The sequence below is a fragment of the Canis lupus genome, chromosome 6 (assembly GCF_003254725.2).
Source record: "Canis lupus dingo isolate Sandy chromosome 6, ASM325472v2, whole genome shotgun sequence".
Classification (NCBI taxonomy): Eukaryota; Metazoa; Chordata; class Mammalia; order Carnivora; family Canidae; genus Canis; species Canis lupus.
The window spans coordinates 504,571-511,426 of record NC_064248.1 but is presented as its reverse complement, the minus strand read 5'-3'; positions in this window follow the sequence as shown (position 1 = coordinate 511,426).

Sequence of the window (6,856 nt, the reverse complement as noted above, 5' to 3'; positions counted from 1 at the left end):
CAAACACTTATTATCTCACAGTTTCCATTGGTCAGGAATTTGGGAGCAGCTTAGCTGGGTTATTCTGGGTCTGGGTCTCTCATAAAGTTGCAGTTAAGGTGTTGTTAGTTCAGGCTGCAGTCACTTGAAAGCTTGAGGGGGCTGGAGGATCCATTTCCAAGATGGCAAAACCACAAAGCTATTGGCAGGAGGCCTGAGTTCCTTACCGGCTATTGGCAAGAGGCATGCATAGCTCCATAGGGGGCTCCAATGTCCTCAGGACTTGCAGCTAGCTTCCCCCAAAGCAAGAGAGCCAAAAGAGAGCAGGAGGCAGAACCCACACTATGACCTAGTCTTATAAGCACTTGTACCATCTCTTCCTGATCTCATAGACCAACCCTGATGTGATACGGGAGGACATTACACAAAGACATGGATCTCAGGGAATTTTATCATAATATAAATGAGATATAAAACCATGAGAATGGATGAGATAATTTGATAGGGGGGGAATATAGATAAAGAGCCCTGGGACACTCCAACATTTTAGGCTCAGGCAGAAGAGAAGGATCTAGAAGAGGAGGCTGAGAAGTGTTAGTGAGGTGGAAGGCAAACCAAGATCATGTAGTCTCAGGGAGGCCTGGGAGAGTGTTGACTTGAATAACCAGGTCAAAGGTTACAGAGTGTAAGAAGATCCAAAGTAGTTTGGATCTAACAACATGGAAATAATTGGTGATCATGCCAAGAGCAGTTTCCATGGAGTGTTAAAACTGGCTGAAATCAGTTGCTAGAATGGAAAAATCTGGCAACATTGAGCATAGAAAATTCTTCCGATAAATTTTGCTGTGGAGAGGAACATGGGGTTAAGGGAAAACACTTTTCATGAAGAGAGATCTAGAACATGTTTGAATGCTACACAGAAATGGTCCAAAAGCAAGACAAACACTGTCAATGCCACAGAAGGAGGGGTCACTGAGAGGAAGTCCTTGAGAAGGCCAGAGGAGATGGGATTCGGAGCCCACATGGAGGGACTGGGCTTTGATGGGAGCAGCAGCAATTCATCCAGGCCAATAGGAATGCAGGCAGAGAATGTGGGGGCAACTGCAAGGGGGCGGGTAGATTTGGTGGTGGAAGGAAGGTGAGGGTTTCCTATGTTAAAAGGTTTTATTTTAATTTTTTTCTTCCTTTCCCTTCCCTTTCTTCTTTCTCTTTCACCCTTTCTTTCTCTCTCTCTTCCTTCCTTCCCTCTCTCTCCTTTCCTTTTCTTCCTTCCTTCCTTCCTTCCTTCCTTCCTTCCTTTTCTCTTTCTTTCTTTCTTTCTTTCTTTCTTTCTTTCTTTCTTTCTTTCTTTCTTTTTCTTTCTTTCTTTCTTTCTTTCTTTCTTTCTTTCTTTCTTCTTCTTTTTTCTCTCTCTCTCACTTTCTGTCTCTTTCTTTCCTTTGCTTTCTTTCTTGGTTTAAAACAACAGAAATTTATTATCTCAGATCTGGAGACCGGAAATCCAAAATCCAAGTGCTGGTAGACTTGGCTCCTTCTGGAGCCTCTGAGGGAACATCTGTTCCATCCTTCTCTCTTAGCTTCTGGTGGCCACCAGCAATCTTCCGCAAGCCTTGCCTTATAGACTCATTACTCCAATCCCTGCTTTTCTTGTTTTCTTAATGAAATATAAGATGAAGGTTTACAATAAACAGATGGATCATTAGAATTTTACTTTCCTTTGTGATATAATAAGAGAGTTCTGACATTTTGAAGCTTCTGCCAATCTTTCTCTATGTCTTTTTTTTTTTTTCCAGCTTGCCGCTTCAGCCTCCTCTAGGATACTTCACTCTCTTCTGTTATGAACTGAATGTTTGTGTCCCCCCACCCCCCCAAAGCTCAAATGTCGGGGCCATAATCCCCACTTGTGTCTAATCTGGAGTAAGGAAATAATAAAGGTTAAATGGGGCCATAAGGGTGGGGTTCTGATCTGATGGGACAAGTGTCCCTGTAAGAGAAGATGCCAGAAAGCTCTCTCTTTCTGTGTGCCCCCACGAGGAAAGGCTGTGGGAGGACATGGTGGGAAGTTGGCAGTCTGCATGTAGCCCTCACCAGAAACCAAACCAGCCAAAGCCTTGGTGTTGGAGTTCTAGCTTCCAAAACTGTGAGAAAAAGAAACTTCCGTAGTTTATGTCACCCAGTGTGTGGTATTCTATTATGGTGACCCAAGCAGACTAAGATATCACACATTGAAAAATGATATGGTCAGTAATTCTGAGAAGGAATACAAAATCAATCTGAAATTAAGGCACACACAAGAGCAACTCAAATGCATTTAATAATAGTTGCTACATTGGACAAAGTCACATACTTATTCAATCAAATTACTCTTTTTCAATATTCATGGATTTATGTGTGAAAGTTCCATCACTAGAACATTTGTTTCTTTAGGCCATTTTGCTATATGGATGGCAGTTTTGTACACTGTTTTGTTTGGAGCCACCAAACCTCCCAAGACAAATGCTAAGGCGTGAGCTGATACATCGGGTGTGAGTTCACAAAAAGATAAAATCGCCATTTATGGTACTGGTACAGGTTGTACCCTACAAACACAGGAATTGTAATAAATTCTATTTTACACAAATCTTATACAAAAGAAAACAATGTATCTGTATAGATATAAAGGTATATACCAAATTGTCGAGGCTATTCTGTTAAGAGTGATCTTACCTTATGTGTAGGTACCAACAAGAATGTCTGCTTACAATTGTACTGACCTAGTGATTGGAAGAATTTTACACACATTAAGTACATTTAAAGCCTAGTTCATGGGACGCCTGGGTGGCTCAGCAGTTGAGCGTCTGCCTTCGGCTCAGGATGTGATCCCGGGGTCCTGGGATCGAGTCCCACATCAGGCTCCCTGCATGGAGCCTGCTTCTCCCCTCTCTGCCTGTGTCTTTGCCTCTTTCTTTCTCTCTCTGTCTCTCATGAATAAATAAAATCTTAAAAAAAAAAAAAGCCTAGTTCATCCTTCATCACAAACATACACCCAGTGGCAGTAAATCAAATGTTCATCTCTGGCCTTGCATATTGGTATCATGGTATCAGGGAACTAGGTTCTTGCAGTGCGTAGTTGGAGCACTGCGGGAAGCCTCTTCACACTGGACCCACTGTCAATAACTTTGGGCAAGTGGCTCAACCACATAATTATATTTCGTTAAACCCAGACTAAAGCTCAACTTCCCCTTAGCCATATCTCAAAGATGCTGGAGTCCATTCCAACATCATCAAACATGAAGACAAGAGAAAAACCAGAGGAAAGAAAGAGTGGACTTAGCCAAGTGAAGTAAAGATTTCTTACTTTTTGTAAATTTTACAAAAGTGTAAATTTGTGTGTTTTAATTTGGGCTCCCCCAAAACACAGCTTGTGATAAGGGCTTGGATGCTAATAGTTTATTTGAGAGATGATTCTAGGAAGCAGGGAGAATAAAATAGAAAAAGGAACAGCCTAGATAGGGGTGAAGACAATACTATCGGAAATGTGCGGTTGATTCCTCTGGGGACTCGGAGAAGTAGACATAACGTCTTTTAGAATGTGTGGCCTAAAGGGAAGAAGGTGGGAGCATTTATCCATTGGCTCCTATCCCCCTCTGAGGGGAGCTGCCCTTGCACTATTTCACTGCCCCTCACTTCTTTCTGTGAATTGGATAGAGATAAAATAGGGACCACTACTCTGGCACACTGTGGTAGATGGTGGGTCCATCCTGCAGTAACACTGGAGTGAAATATTGCTCCTGTTTACTATCTTGGCAGATGGGATGGGGTAGAGAGGAATTGCCAGGACTTCCTCAGTACCCCCCCCCCCCCGCCCCCAAGGCAGTAGGAACATCCTTACCTCATTTATGGTTAGCCACTGTTGTGTTCAAGAGGTGAACAACCTTGCCATAAGTATAATAAGGTTGACTTGATATAGCCTTTCCAGGACTTTAAATCCCAACTCTTGGAAAAGTTGCCTTATACTATGTCTGTAAACTCCCCCTATCCAGCTTTACGTCCCACACCCTGCTCTGATATATTCAAGTCTACTCCTTCTCAAGTTCCCCTTTTTCTGTCAGTACATATTAGCCAAGTCTTGGAATTCTTTCACAGAGTAAACTATTTCCTCGGAGTAGGCCTGTATTTTCCTGTTCATGTTGTGCTGAGACTTTGACCTCAGTTATTAATCTGGAGGCAAAAAGAGGAGAAAGGTTGGGATCAGGAGGGGCATCCTCCTCAGGTGGGAGTTCCACCTGAGTTTTCTGTCAAGAGGAGGCTTCTTTTCTTTTCTTTTCTTTTCTTTTCTTTTCTTTCTTTTCTTTTCTTTTCTTTTCTTTCTTTTCTTTCTTTCTTTCTTTCTTTCTTTCTTTCTTTCTTTCTTCTTTCTTTCCTCTTTCTTTTCTTTCTTTCTTTTTTTTTTTTTTTAATTTATGAGAGACAGAGAGGCAGGGACATAGGCAGAGGGAGAAGCAGACTCCCTGTGGGGAGTCTGAGGTGGGACTCAATCCCAGGACCCTGGCATCATGACCTGAGCCAAAGGCAGATGCTCAAGCACTGAATCACCCAGGTGCCCCAAGAGGAGGCTACTTTCAAGGGCATAGGGCTTCTTTAACTGGTTAGAGGATTCAGGTAAATCTGGGGGTTCAAGATTTTCAGATATAACCACCCAAGTGTCCAGATCCCAGATACCAAGGTCTCACTCCTTCCCTATCAGGGCCCTTAGTCTAGCAGCTCTGGCACCATATGGTTAAATACTTGGCCCAGTTTTCAATAGTCTTCCTATAAAACCAGGAGGAGAGTTTTTTAAACAGTGCCAAGGAGGCCAGAAGCTTTCACACTGAGCCCTATATTATTAGTTGGCTGAATGGAGCCTGCCATTCTTTTTCTTCAAGGTTCCCTGGGCACTCAGCAAAAGCAGCTAATTCCAAAATCCTTATAATCACCCTTACTCACATTTCATTCAAGTTATATTGCATGATCTAACGACTCCCCTCCAACCATTCCTTACTGCAATTCACACTAGGTCTTAGTAATTCTAATGCTTCAGCACCCAAGGAGCTATCACTCTCCACCTAAAGGAACAACAGGCCCTTGTTGTTGAATGACCAGAAATGTTGTCCAGTTCCAGAATCCCATCCTGATGGTTGGTTTTCTAGAGCCACTTCCAGTTGGATCCTCTTGAAAGCAGAACCTAAAACAAAGACCTATTAGGTGCAGGCATTTATTTGGGAAGTGACACTAGGAGTAAGGTAGCAGAAAGGTAACAGAAGAAGGAAAAGCCGATATCAAAGTGCATTATCAAGATCACACCTTGACTACACATAATGCCTCCTAGAGTTGTTCTCCAGAGGAGGAAAGGCTGAAACACTCATCCAGTGCTACTTAGCTCCCTTCAGATGACAGTGTCTCCAGGTTTGTTTGTTTGTTTGTTTGTTTTAAGATTTTAACTAATTTATTTCTCAGAGAGAGAGAGCCAGAGAGCACAAGCATGGGGAACAGCAGAGGGAGAGGGAGATAGGCTCCTCACTGAGCAGGTAGCCCAATGTGAGTCTCGATCCCAGGACTCCAGGATCATGACTTGAGCTGAAGGCAGACACTCAACCACTGAGCCACCCAGGCACCCCTCTCTAGGTTATTAATACCCTAATATTAATATTAGGACTTTCACCCTCACTTCTCAAGTCTCTTGAAGAAGCTGAATTTAGCAATTTAGAGCCTGCTCCAGGTGGGATGCTGTCAGCACGGGGTGAACCTGAGCTTTCAGAGAATTCAACTCTTGCTGAAGTCTGAGGCAGCAGAGGGGATGGGACACCATGTGAACAAGTGCTAGCACCCCTCTTAGAGACTTAGAAGGGGCTTTGGCAAGCGAGGGCCCCTGAAGCTTAAACTTTTAGCTTCAGGGTTCATCTGCCTCTGCAAGGAACTCATGTTTGTCCTGGATGCAACCATTGAGAAAAATTTTACTCAAGGCAGCCTTCCACACATGGTTTGCCCTCCTTTCCTAGTTTCCTACTGCTTTGGATTCTCACTCACAGGAACATCCTGGCCACTCCTTTTCCTCCATAATCCCACAGGTAGGGTGTAGGGCAGTTGGGAAGTACCAGTCTTGTCATGGCGTTTATTGGGACATTGTTTTAAGAAGAACACATTGAAGTGTCAATTGCCTCACTGAAATATGCTTGAATGAAGATTAAAAAAAAAAAAGGCTGGATTTAGCAATTTGCAGACAGGAAGAAATGCCTTGGAGGGCTTATTCCAGGACAGGGAGGAATAAGCCCCCTCAAAACCACTTGGGATTCTCAAGCTGTTCACTGGAGGTTGAGGGGCTACATCATCTGGTGACCAATTCAGGCAAGTCCTCGGAAAGATATTTGGAGGAAAGGCTCAGAAATAAGAGCAGAGCTGGAAAACAGTGCCCATGAGAGCTGGAACTCAGAATATGCCCATATTTGTTAGCTGATTCCTTCTCTTTCTGTAGAGTTACTGGCAGATGAGTCCTTAGAATACAAAGTGTTTGTGCACCTGCATTTGGGAACAGCAAAGAGGGAGCTGGTCTCATTCTCAGGTCAGGCTGGGGGGTGGGGTTGCAGAGGGGAAGATTTCCCTGGGGTGAGGTTGATGGTGGCAGCAAGCAAGGAAGACAAAAGGAGAGGCAGGGGTGGAGATGCTCCAGAAGAAAAGCTATGGAGTGGTGGGTGGCCCCTCCGGAAAGGCAGCATTGGCAGAAGAATGGTTTCCAGAAAAATGAGAGGAGGATCACAAGAACCAGAAAAATGGGGAGGGCAGAGGAAGTGGAGCTTCAGGGTGGTAAGGGAGCAAGTTTATAGTCAACAGGGATGGGGGAATGTCTGCGGAGGTTGTGGTC